Here is a 13,241-nt window from a genome sequence, read left to right as displayed (position 1 = left end):
TGTGGAAAGGCAGAGGAGCAGTCCTTTGGTGTAGTGACTAAAGATACAGTCGTGTGGTGAGGAAGTCCCAGAGGACCGTGGGACTTAGTGGTCGGGCCTGTGAGCCTTGATCCAGTGGCAGTGTTGGCAAATATGGCCATGGCCAGAAAGGGACTTGGCAAAGACCGGAAAAGGGATATTGGGGAAGGCTATTCCCCATGTCTGTGGGCATCTTAAGGATGCTAAGGAGTGGATCTGGAATGATCACTCATGGACGGATGGCTCAGTCCTTGAGAGAGGGGACTATGATGTAGGTGGTGTTAGACCACTAGTGTGACCAAGGTAAAGGGGCATGGCCTTAGCGTAACGGGCGGATATGTCGGTGGTACCTTGGGGTGTCGGTCATGGGATCAGACACGTGGAGCACTTGGATCGAGTGCAAAGGTTGAGTGGCGGGGATGCCATTCTCGGGGCTAACAAGCCCAAGTCTGAAATAGGACTTACGGAGGTTGTGAGTGAGACTCCTCCAAGTGGTTGGAGGTGTGGTTAAGTGACTAAAGTAGAATGGAAAATTTAGTCGCTTATAGTATCCAGTAGCAGTTGCAGAGGCACTAGCAAGAGCACCAACTTCCACCCAACGAGTCAAGTAGTCAAAAACAATAATAACATACTCATTGCCAACAATTGACCGTGGAAAATGTCCTATAAGATCAAATGCCACCAACTCAAACGGATGAAAAACTGCAATTGACTCCAACCATCCTTCCGCGACATGAGGGGGATTATTACGAGCTTAACACCAAACGCAGCTACGCACATACTAGACAATATCACATCGCATCTTCGGCCAATAGAAAGACCTATGTAGCTTCTCGGTTACACAACAATGTCCCATATGCCCACCTAGAATAGGAGAATCATGGTAGGCATGGAGAAACTGCGGAATAAAGACAGAAGGCACCACCAGCCGTAAATGATTATCAAGATTCGTCCCCACAAAATAAAGAAGGCCGTCCTCAAGGCGATATTGAGAATGTAAATGCCAGAAAGGCAAGTCATCAACAAGTGATATAGAATTCTCAAACCCATCGCGAAACCTTCGAATCCATGGCTCAATCTTTTGAGTCTTGCGAACCTCATCAAGAGAAGGTAAATCTTGCTCTGCACCTTATGGACACTGAATATCAAGTATAACAACCGCCAATGGCACAAAATCCTTGTCTAGAAAATCCACAGATGTTAGAATAACAGGCTTGTTAAAAACATGAGAAGAAAGTGGAGAAGGAAGAGGAGCTCGAGATAAAGGCATCAGCATCAGCCATAGAACTCCCTAGGCAATAAACAACATCAAAAATTATATATTTAAAACTTTAAAGCCCACCAAGCAATACAACTAACAAAGTTCTTTCGCTTCAATAATGAAGTAACGGTAGTATGGTTACCTTCAAATAATGTTCAAGAACTATGTAGATATGCATGAAATTTCTTGAAACCCCAAATTGTTGCTAAACACTCCTTATTTGTCGTGGAGTAGTTCACCTTTGCTGGTTTTAATGTATAACTTATATACGCAATGGGATAGTGGTGACTAAACACACTTGAACTCTCTTGCATCAACACACCTCCAAAACAAATATCAAAAACATCCACGTGCAAAATAAAAGGTTGAGTGTAGTCGTTTGGAATATATCTAAAATATGATTGGATATTCTAAGATATTCTACCATTTCATGATTGTTATTCATTTAGATTAATCTTATTATTATAATTTATAAACTTTCCTAAACACTTCCTAGTATACTCTAGTTTATTCTACCTTTTAATGGTTGATATGTAATAAGATTAATCTTGTGTTTATAATTTATAAACATGTTTTTAATTATAAATCAATTTAATTAATAAATAGAAATAATACTACTATTAAAAAAACCAAGTGTTGCTACATGGAACACACTATAAATTATTTAAACTATAAACATGTTTATAATTTATAAATACAAGATGAATTTAATTGCTAGAATATACTTAAAGGTGTTTAAGAAAGTTTATAAATTATAAACATATAAACACAATATGTGAGGGCCAAGTGTACGGCTACAATGCCATATACTAATATTAGCATAATGGGAATTTAGTAGCCATCAAATTGGTTTCAATCTAGACCACTCACTCATGTATATAAACTAGGGTTTTTGGGCTAATTAATATGTACATTTTCTATATTCCCTTTCCATATTCCAAGCCCTCATATTGGACGAGTTGAGGGGCACTTTTGATTGTCCCTAAGAAGTGTTTGGATTTGGGATTTTGGTTTAGATCGAGCTCTTGCATCGTCTAGATCTAACTTTTTTCTTTTGTTCTTTCTTTTCAGGATTTTGGTTTAAATATAGCTTTTTGCATTGTCTAAATCTCCATTTCCTTATAGCTTTTTGTCATTTCTCTTCTTTTGCTCTTTCCTTTTCGTTCATCTTCATGGCAGATTAGCAATCTCTTCCTTTGACTCTGAAACAACTGTTGGTACAATTGCTTGATGTTATGTGCTTACAATTGAACAACCAAAATCAATTGATGGTGGCATTCATGGCACATGGTACAACTCCTCCTACTCTTGGTGCCAATCCTTGCGTTTGGCCGGAGTTCTTTCGCATGAATCATAGGGATGATATGTATTATTGATTCGATCACTTCACAGTGATTGCCACATATCATTCTTGGCTTTTGACCTCATCTTTGGTATAGATTAGTTATAGTGTAATCATGCCAAGTGTGACTTTGAGGCTTCTCCCCCTTATCTCATTCTTCCTTATATTTCATTCATTCCTCTCACTTCCATACCTCTTTATCCTTTTACTTCTACCTTTGCTTCCATTACTTTTGTTCCCCTGTTATTTCTTTTTATGTTTCTATCTTGTTCTAGTCTTCCCTTTTCCGATCCGTTCGACGATCTTTGTGTTGCAATGGTTGACTGGCTCATGAAGGAGTATTCTGATCTCTTTGAATTTGGCCTATCGTTTGGGGCCAGCATTGCCACATGTCATTCGATTTCAACTAGGGATGCTCGTCCAATCAAGGTTTTTATTCGTCGTCAATCACCTAAGGAGATCAAGATTTTACATGCAAACATCAAGGAAATATTGGAGAAGGGTGTTATTTGAAAGTTGCATTGCGATATGCCGGAAGTGACTGCTGATTTCATTGATGATGTCTTAATCCACTCGAAGGGGATGTGGGAGGAGCACGTTTATGATGTTTGTAAAGTGTTGGATTGGTTACGAGACGTTGGTTTAAAGTTGAAGCGGTCGAAGTATGTATTTGGGTCCAAAGACACAACTTATCTTGGGTACTGTATTTCTCGTGAGGGTTTGCAAGTTAATCCTGATAAACTTGTGGCTGTTCTAACGTTCCTTACTCCAAAATGTGTCATTGATGTGCAATGCTTCTTGGGTAAGGTGCAGTATCTCGGTCGTTTTGTGAATCACCTTTTTGATTGCACTACACCATTATGAACATTGTTGAAGTCATCAACATCGTCTTTCATTTGGTCTCCAAATTGTGAGTGGGCATTCATGGATCTCAAAAAGCTATTAACGACTCTTTTGGTTTTGGCATATCCTAACTACATTCGACCTTTTATTTTGCGCGTGGATACTTCTGATATTAATCTTGGAGGTGTGTTGATGCAAGAGAGTTCGAGTGTGCCTGATCAGCGCCATCCCATTGCGTATATAAGTTATATATTACAACCAGTGGAGGTGAACTACTCCACAACAGAGAATGAGTGTTTAGCAGCAGTCTGGGGTTTCGAAAAACTTCATGTATATCTATATGGTTCTCGAACGTTACTTGAAAGTGACCATGCTGCCATTACTTCATTATTGAAGCGAAAGAACTTTGTTAGTTGTATTGCTCAGTGGGCTTTAAAACTTCAGATATATGATTTTGTAACACATGTGATCATGGGATGAGATTTGAATATATTGTCACTGTGGATCCTTGGAACTTTAGGGGATAAATGAGGATAAAATAGTCACTAAGGGCTCTCTCATCAAGCAATTGCCCCTTTTCCAGTTGGCTTAAGGGGAGAGAGATAAAGTGTGCTACATGTGATATCGGAGCAAATGGCATGGGTTCATTCCCATTGATTAGTGGCTACTTAAAAATATAATATACTTTTGAGCAAGATATATTCCTACCCCTAAATTTGAAATCGTACGTATTGGGCATTCATGCGTACATCTTTCCTCTTGGTGGAGCATCCATAGACAAAGGTATCCACCATAGGACTACAATATGAGTGGATGATTAATTGCCTCACATGGAATAGTTAGTTTATATAATGGAAGGATTGGTAGATTTAATGTAGAAATGGAGGTATTGGTTCCCTTTAGCTCAGTAGGGGTTGTTAGTTAATAGTCAATGAAGACATTGATATCTTTGAAAGGGGGGGTGAGTGTAACACATATGATTATGGGATGAAATTTGGATATACTATCACTGTGGATCCTTGGAACCTTAAGGGATAAATAGGGATAAAATAGCCACTAAGGGCTCTCTTATCAAGCAATTGCCCCTTTTCCAGTTAGTTTAAGGGGAGAGAAATAAAGTGCACTACATTTTTTATGTTGTTCATCACCTAGGGAGTTCTATGGCTGATGTTGATGCCCTTTTTCGAGCTCCTCTTCCTTCTCCACTCTCTTCTCATGTTTCTGATGAGCCTACTGTTCCAGCATCTGTGGATTTTCTAAACGAGGATTCTGTGCCATTTGCGGTTGTTGTACTTGACATTCAATGTCCATAAGATGTAGAACAAGATCTACCTTCTCTTGATGAGGTTCATGAGGCTCAAAAGATTAAGCTGTGAATTCAAAGGCTTCGAGATGGGTTTGAAAATCCTGTATCACTTGCTGATAACTTGCCTTTCCGACATTTACATTCTTAATATCACATTGAGGATGGTCTTCTTTATTTTGTGGGGACGGATCTTGATGATCATTTACCGCTAGTGGTGCTTTCTATCTTTATTTTATGGTTTCTCTATGCTTACCATGATTCTCCTATTTTAGGTGGGTATATGGGCATTGTCGTGTGACCGAGAAGCTACACAGGTCTTTCTATTTGCTGGAGATATGATGTGATATTATCCGGTATGTACGTAGTTGCATTTGGTGCCAACCTCGTAATACTCCCCCTCATGCCGCGGAAAGACGGTTGGAGTCAATTGCAGTTTTTCGTCCGTTTGAGTTGGTGGCATTTGATTTTATAGGACATTTTCCAAGGTCGATTGTTGACAATGAGTATGTTATTATTGCTTTTGACTACTTGACTCGTTGGGTGGAAGTTGGTGCTCTTGCTAGTGCCTTTGCAACTGCTGTTAGATACTTCCTCCTCAATCGAGTGGTGTTCTAGCATTTTTGTCAAGAGCGGATTTTTTTGGATAATAATCCCGCATTTATGGCTAAGGCATTTCATGTTTTGACATCTTGGTTGGGGATACACCACACTTTCATGAGTGCTTATCATCCAAAATCAGACGGTCTAGTGGAATGGCTTGTTCGAACGTTCAAAAGGATAATCATGAAGTATGTGAACTCTCAACATTCGGATTTGGATTAGGATGGTTATTTACCATCTTTTCAATATGCATATATCACAGGGGTGCACAATTCTGTTAATGTTTCACCATATATACTCCTATATAGTCATGATCCAATATTATCAATAAAGCTAGGTTTACCTTTGCGATTGCCACGAGCTGCTGATGCTAAATCATGGGATCAGTATTTGACGAGCATTCTTCCATTTGTCTGAGCAAAGTCTACCGAACACTTAGGCCGTGTACAAGTGGAACAACAATAGCACTACAACTCCCATCATTGTCCACCTGTGAAGTACAAAGTGGATGACTTAGTGTTAGTCTGTTTTCCCACGTGGTTTATCTAAGGGGCTCTTGAGCTCCAAACAACACTAGAAACAATCAGCCATCTTTCAGATGTGTGTAAGATTCTTTTATTGCTCTCATTTGGCTAAATGCTTGCTTTCAGGAGCTTGAAGAAGCAAAGCATTTGCACGAAAAAGAGGTAAGGTTGCTAAGTGCGAATGACAACTTCATGCTGGTCTTTGTTTGATTTTCACTGGCCAGATTGAAAAGGAACGGATTGAAAGAAAGAGCGAGATAGGCTCTTTTGCAAAAGCACGAGGCTGAACTTCAGGCCCGGGTTGAACGTCAAGAGGAAGAGCAAATGAAGCAAGAGGCTTCACACAAAGACCTGATGGATGTGAGAGCTTAATCACGTGTTTTGGTCCATATTATGTTCGGTTTGATTATTTTCTCAGCAACTTCGAGCTTATTACAAAGATGAGATCAGTCGGCTGAAGGTAAGCTAGTCAGTTGATTCGATTTGTAAACTTTTATACTTTGCAGGTAGAGAACAAAGAGAAGGTGTCTACACTTCAACAAAAATATGATGCATTGCAATACGACTTGACTACCGACGTAAGATTTTAATGATCTGGTCCAGTTTCACCTATCAATGGTTTTTTTCTTTTCTTTTTTTTCAGAAACTAGCCATTCAGAACAGGCTGACTGTTGTTTACAAGGAAAGGGAAGCTCTAGCAAAAGAGACGGCCATGCTGAAAGGAAGCCTCAGAGAGGCCAATTCCTTGATTGAGAACGCTCATGCGGAGCATCTCCAGGTGGTTTGCTTATTCTCTTGCTTTGGTTTCCTACTTTATCGTTCTTACGCTCTTGTATGATCTTGCCACGTAAAGGATTGCAGACGAGGTCTAGTTTGGAAGACGACATCCAAGTCCTGAAGGAAGACAACAGGCATTTGGTGCTACTCGTTTTGACTTCCTAATTATTTACATTTACAATTGCTTCATGTTGATCACCATATCAGGAGGAGCAATTGAAAGGTGCCCTCGCAGATATGTACAAGTTGTCCGAGCATGCAGAGTAAACTCCTGGCTCTGTTTGTCCGGTATAATTTTTTTCTTTCTTCCGAGTGGCCTTCCACAGTGTTGAGAAGAATGCATCTGCGACAAGCTTGGCTGAACTGGTAGTACTTCGTTTTTCTAATTTTCGATAAATCTTGTTTTGTTTTGGCACGATCCAAAGATTAAAGTACGAGTTAGATAAGATGACTAGCAGCAGTAAGAAGAAAGAGGACAATATCAGTAATGATAACTGCAAGGTTGGGGATTGCATGGGTTTTATGTTGAAGAAATTTTTTAACTAACGTTGATTTTTTCAGATTGAACAACTGCATTCATCCTTAACAAAGACCCAGAGAGAGCTGGACGTTGCATTGGCAGATGTTTTCTGAAAGTGTTTAAGTTGTTATGGACTTTGTCTCAACAGCTCGAGAAAGAACGATATAACATAGCAGTTAAGGACGACGAGATTCAAGAGCTAGATTCTGTGAAGAGAGGAATTGGTGAAGAAGTGTCCCAGCTGCGTTCAAGCCTTTCAGAAGTATAATCAAAAGTCCAAACTTTCTTATTTGCTTCCTGTGTTTTAGAAAGAAGACTATATTCAACGGCTGGAGGTCAAGCTTAAAATTCGCGTGGCCGAACATGAGTTAAAACTGAAAAACATGGAGGAAGCCTTTTCGCGAACGGTAGTACTTTTCTTCTTTCTTGTTTATTTATATTACTGTTCCTTCTTGTGTTCTACAGAGAGAACTTCAGCGAGAGAAGCACCGGAAAGAAGTCAAGGGATTGCAGTCTAAGCTGAAGGAGCAACAACTGAAACACCTGACTCATTTAAATATTTATCAGAAAAGGGTAAGCAAATGAAACATATGTTTTGATATCAATTGTAGTGTCGTATGTGAAAGGTTGATCACCTCGAGGCTGAAATTGAGACGCTGAAAGTACATGGTGAGCATGAGCTTAAGTCTCTAAAATCCCAAGTAACAGATCATGAAGACAATTTTAAACTGGTACACTGAAACTGGTCGACGATTAGAGCTTTATGTTCTGATGTGAAGGTGTGCTTGAATTTCGAACGAAAACTTCAAGAGTCTCAACGAAAGGGTACACAGCTGGAAGAGTCACTGGAGTTGCTGGCTCAAGAGGTAAGAAGATTGTCTCGTGTTTATTTGATCTGAATCAGCTGGTAGTTTTCAGCTTCGTTCGAGAGAGAGGCAAAAGGTTGCTGACATCGAATCATTAAACCGAGAACTTGAGGATGCGAAACTTGCGGAGAAGAATGCTGAAGCGGCGGCTTTGCAAAGCTATTTGGCCAAGCTTGAACAGTAAACGAAAGACAAGGACGCGTTCATAATCGTAGTTGTGATCACTGTAGGAAGGAGAAGGAATTCCATCAGAACGTGGAAGACGAACATGAACGAGCTGAATGCGCGATTCAAAAGTTGACCGAGATGCATGCTATCGCTATAGAAGTTGCTCTCCATAACCACCAGGTTGGTCCTGTGTTTTTTCTTCTTTGCTTGTTTAGTAATTGTGCAAATTCTGCAGATGGAGCGTGACGCTCTTAAAAACGCGTTTGAGGAAACTAAGGTAAATCATTTTCAATTTATACTCGAGAAACACTTAATCTGCATGACAGGCACAAGAAATTCGAGTGGCAGCTGAGAAATATCAGAAACAAATAGAGAAGACTGAGGCTGAGTTTGAAGAGGAGCGGGGAAGGTTCAGGCGTGAACAGGATGAAACACGAGTTTTAGTTGTTCAGCAACAAAATGCTTTAGTAATGGCTCATCAGCACGCTCTTGAGGTATTTCCTGTTGCTTTTCAGAATTTCCTTGTATGTAACGCATTGGAAAAACACAGGCTCAAATGAAAAAGGCAGAGGTTGAAGTGACTCAACTCAAAGAAACTCATGCGAGGGAGATGGCTATTGCTGTGTCTCGGTCCACTGAAAAGGTAGTCTTGGAATCTCTGACCTTGCATGAAGACCACAAGAAGCGGCTAGAACGTCTTTCTGAAGTCCATAGATCAGAGACGCAAAAACTGAACGAGATCCACGCAAAGGAAACAGAGAAGGTTGGCTTGCTCTTATTTATATTGTCTTCTTTCTAACTCCTCCAGGCAGACTAAATCCCATAACTCTCACTTGATGCACCATATCACCGAGCTGGAAAACATGATCACTCTTAAGATTCGCCTCATCACCATCAGTTGAAAGGGCATTTAGTCTCTCACTTTTGATTCTTACAGGAGAAAAAACTGAAAGATTTAAGCGATAACAGCCGTGAGATTGAAATAAAGAGCGAATCTGCTTTGAAGGAGTTGAGGCTCAGCCATGAGAAAGCGTAAGCTTTAATATAGTCAAGCCGCACGTATTCCTTTCTTTGTACTGCCAGCTTCAACTTTCAGCGGTGCAAGTTTTCCAAGGACAAGGAAGCTATGGCAAAGCAACTGGAAAAGAAATACCGGACCGAGCTAGACGCCTGCAACATTCATGCACAGCAATACCAAAATCTCCAACAAGATCTCAACCGTAGCAAGGTAGCTTGTTTCCCTTTTACATTCTTCTGTATCAATCTTGGAATCGCCAGCTTGTGATGAGGCAAAAGCAAGCAGAAATGACAGAGCTACAGCAACAGTTTGTGAAGCTGAAGGTAACGTCTCTTTGTGTCCTGTTGACAAGATTTTTACTTTGCCTTTTCCAGAGCCGATTTGATAACCAAGAGTCAAAACCAGAAGATGTGGAGAGAATTACATACTTAGAGCAGCTGTACGTGAAGCTTCAAGAGTCGTGCGAAGCTAAAGATCTGGCGTACCAAAGACTTCACGGTAAGTTTTTTTCTTTGTCACTTCTTTAGACGCATTGGCTGATGGCTTACTCGCAGGTGAGTCGAAACAAATCAAGATGCTAAACCGAGAAGAGAACTACAACAAAATCTTCAGGAGCTCCCCAGTGGTCCAGCCGGTAAACTTACCTTACGTTTAGACTCCTTGCTTTTGGTTCGATTCTTTTTTCCCTCTATGTTATGCTAGACATCGATTTAATTGAAGCCAAGGAGCCCATCGCGATCGGCGCAAGGCTCACGCTCAGCATCTCGTCAAGGCAACTGTGTAGAAATCTAGATCATTCTAAGGCCACCCGGTATAATTAAAGCCAGACGTCAGCATTGTTTTCTTCCCATGATCGATGTCAACTTGTAAAAGTTCGCATATTCTTTGATAAGCATGGTGAAACCGCCCCAAACTCTGCTGACCGCTGTTGACTCGCATAATTAAAGAAGACGAGCGACTAGCGAGTTAACCGGCGTAACATTGCCATTTACGCTAGGAGTTAATCCAAGTGAATTTGCTAGCGTGCATCAGAATGCTTCGATGTAGAAGCTTTCTTGCCTTTCGGGCTTGTATAAAATCGCATTGTGGCTGGACCTAAATCTCCGAAGATTGGGAGGAGCAGTGGGCGACGCTAGGCATCGCTCATTCCGAGTGTGGTGGGAACTTGTGAAGGATTGGTGCTTACTGAATTTGGTGCTGGCGGTTGGCGACCCTAGCGTCGCTCTTGTGGAGGCTGCGGAGCGATACAAAGTCAGCTCGGCTAAGATGACAACAATGAATGTGGATATCGCTGAATTTGCTGGTGGTATGTATGTGCCTCATAAGAATTAAATGGCTTAACGTTTGTTGTGCAGAAGAACAATCCAAGAAACTAACAAACATAATGAGTAGCTTGCAATCCACACTTTCCAGAATGGAGGGAGCCAAGCAAGATCTAGATTTCGATGGTATCTCGTCTCTCGAGCTCTTGATCTCTTCTTACAAGTGTATACTTAGCTTTGAAGTGCCTCATTTTGTGCAGAACCATTTGAAGCGCTCCTTGGTAATCCGGGTGACCCCGGCTGCGAGGATAAAGTAAAGAACATGATAGAAAATGGCTGGGATATCCACAATCTCGTTGATGACCATGGTGCCACCACTGCACTCCATTTGGCAAGCAGGAGAGGGAATCTCAGACTGGTCAAGGCTTTACTTCCCAGAAGCATCAGAGACATCCTCAAAAAGGATGGGCTTGGCAACACTGCACTTCATGCAGCTGTTATTAGCAACGTTGCGGGGGTTGTTGGGGTATTGCTTGAACAAATCAAGAAGAAGAAGCTAAAAGCTGTGGGCTTGTGCAATAACAAAGGAGAAACACCCTTGCACATAGCAGCTAGATTCGTGGATGGAACAAATGTTGCCCGTTTGCTAACTTTACTTCCGACGAGCATTGATGACATCGTGAGGCCTGATAACAATGGGAATACACCACTTCATGTAGCTGCCTTTTGGTGCTACGATGGCACGTTCAACTATATGATTAAACGGCTAGGAGCCAACTTTGACGCCGATCAGTATGTCAACAACGATGGCAACACGCCTCTTCACGTGGCTATGACAGAAGGATGTGGCAATATGTGTCTTTTGTTGATAAAACTGGGTGCTAATCTTCACAAACTCAACAAAGCTGGCTTTTCACCACTGATGCTGTTGACAAAGGTGCGTCAGCCTCTCCAGGTGAGAATCATGAGGAAAGTCCTCAAGAGAATACTGTCAACCGACCCAGCAGGTATTTCTGAAGAGCTTATGCAATTGCTGACAGTTCCCGAGGTTGGGCATCTTTTAGTCTTGCATGGCTGCCTTTGTATTGGGAAACTGGACCTGGTGAAGCCTCTATTTAGGCACTTTGACGTCGAGCATAATCGTCTTGCCCAGCTACTGGTTGAGAAGGACAGCAGGTTTACAGGGGAGACCTCTTTGCATGTAGCAGCTTATGGACAGGATGTTGCGGTTCTGAACATGGTGGTGGAGAAACTGCAGGAAGGTGAGGACCCTTGGGACGTAGACTGCACTAACAACATGGGGCAGACACCTTTGCACATTGCATTTGCAGGAGGCAACACTAAAATGGTTGAGCGTTTGCTCGAGCTTAAAGCTGATATAAACAAGACTGACAACATGGGCACTGGCATGTTGCACTTTGCTTGTAGAGGTAAAGGTAGGAAGGTTGAGGTTCTTGAGCTCTTGGAGGAGAAGCTAGGGGAGAAGCTGGAAATCAGCAAGGCAACAAAGACTGGCTTGACCCCGCTGCATTATGCAGCTTGGAATGATAAAGAGGAAGCAGGGAAATGGTTGATAGACAGGAATGCTGATTTGACTGCTGAGGATTCCGTTGAAGGACTTATGCCATGGCATTGGGCTGTTATTGGAGGATCTGAAAAGTATACTTGGCTTGTCGACTCTCACTTGGAAAGAAGTGTAAGATTGTTTAATGGGAATGTGGACTTTGAAAGGTGGCAACAGGTGTTTCATTTAATTGAAGCCCATCGCTCACATGAGCCGGATTTGGTGTGTTGGAAAGTATTAAACCGTATTCAGGCGCAGCACAGGAAACTTGAGCCTGGATTATTGGCTTGCATTGCCGCTTTGGGAGATAGTGACACAAATGAAAAGCTTGCATCACTTCTCATTAAATTCTCATCGGACGAGCAGGCTAAGGATTACATTTTAAAAATAGTCAAGGAATCACGAATATTGGAATGGGCCGCATTCTATGCCAAGAACACAACAAGGGGAAGAACACGAGCGAGCGATGTAGAGCCAATGTTCAGGGCCTTGCAGATCTTAAGCCAACTAGATCGTCGTGGCAAAGAGCAACTAAATAGATATGCTTCTAGCAGCCAGTTTTTGGTGGATGCTTTCAAGATTGGTTTCCTTAGTGAAGATGTGTGGAAATCCGGGTTTGCCACGAGCCTAGCTACAGCAAGCAGTCGATGGGGGCTTGGCGATCTGATCAAGTCAGTCCTGCTGCCAAGTGCTCGTTGGTCTGACCAGGAATCAAACGAGAATCTAAACAGGGTCCACAGAAGTAGTCATTTGGTCCACATGAGCATCTCTAACTTGGTGGAGGACATCCCTCTGGCTTACTGGTTTACAAGGCTGAAAGAGAAAAGCACAGCAGAAAGTACTGACAGTGGAAGATCGAACCAAGAGGAGAACAAGAGCAAAGCTCTTGTAAAGAAAGTTGAAGATCTTTTAGAAAGCAGGAAGATTGGAGGGATGCTGGAGTACCCAAATGACAAGGGGGTTCACACAGGCAGGACTGCCTTGCATTGGTCCACCATCTTTGAGGAGACCTCTACCACCCTCTCTATCCTTCATACAAGGAATTGTAGAGTTGGCATATTTGACAACTTTGGAAAGGCACCATATTGGTATGCACCAAAATCCTGGAAAAACAGCTTCCTGCTCAACAGCCTGAAGTGGGAACAGTACCTGGACAACTTGCACAAGGACCG

Source organism: Selaginella moellendorffii, unplaced genomic scaffold (genome assembly GCF_000143415.4).
Source record: "Selaginella moellendorffii unplaced genomic scaffold, v1.0 SELMOscaffold_44, whole genome shotgun sequence".
NCBI classification, from domain to species: Eukaryota; Viridiplantae; Streptophyta; class Lycopodiopsida; order Selaginellales; family Selaginellaceae; genus Selaginella; species Selaginella moellendorffii.
This window is presented reverse-complemented; position numbering follows the sequence as displayed.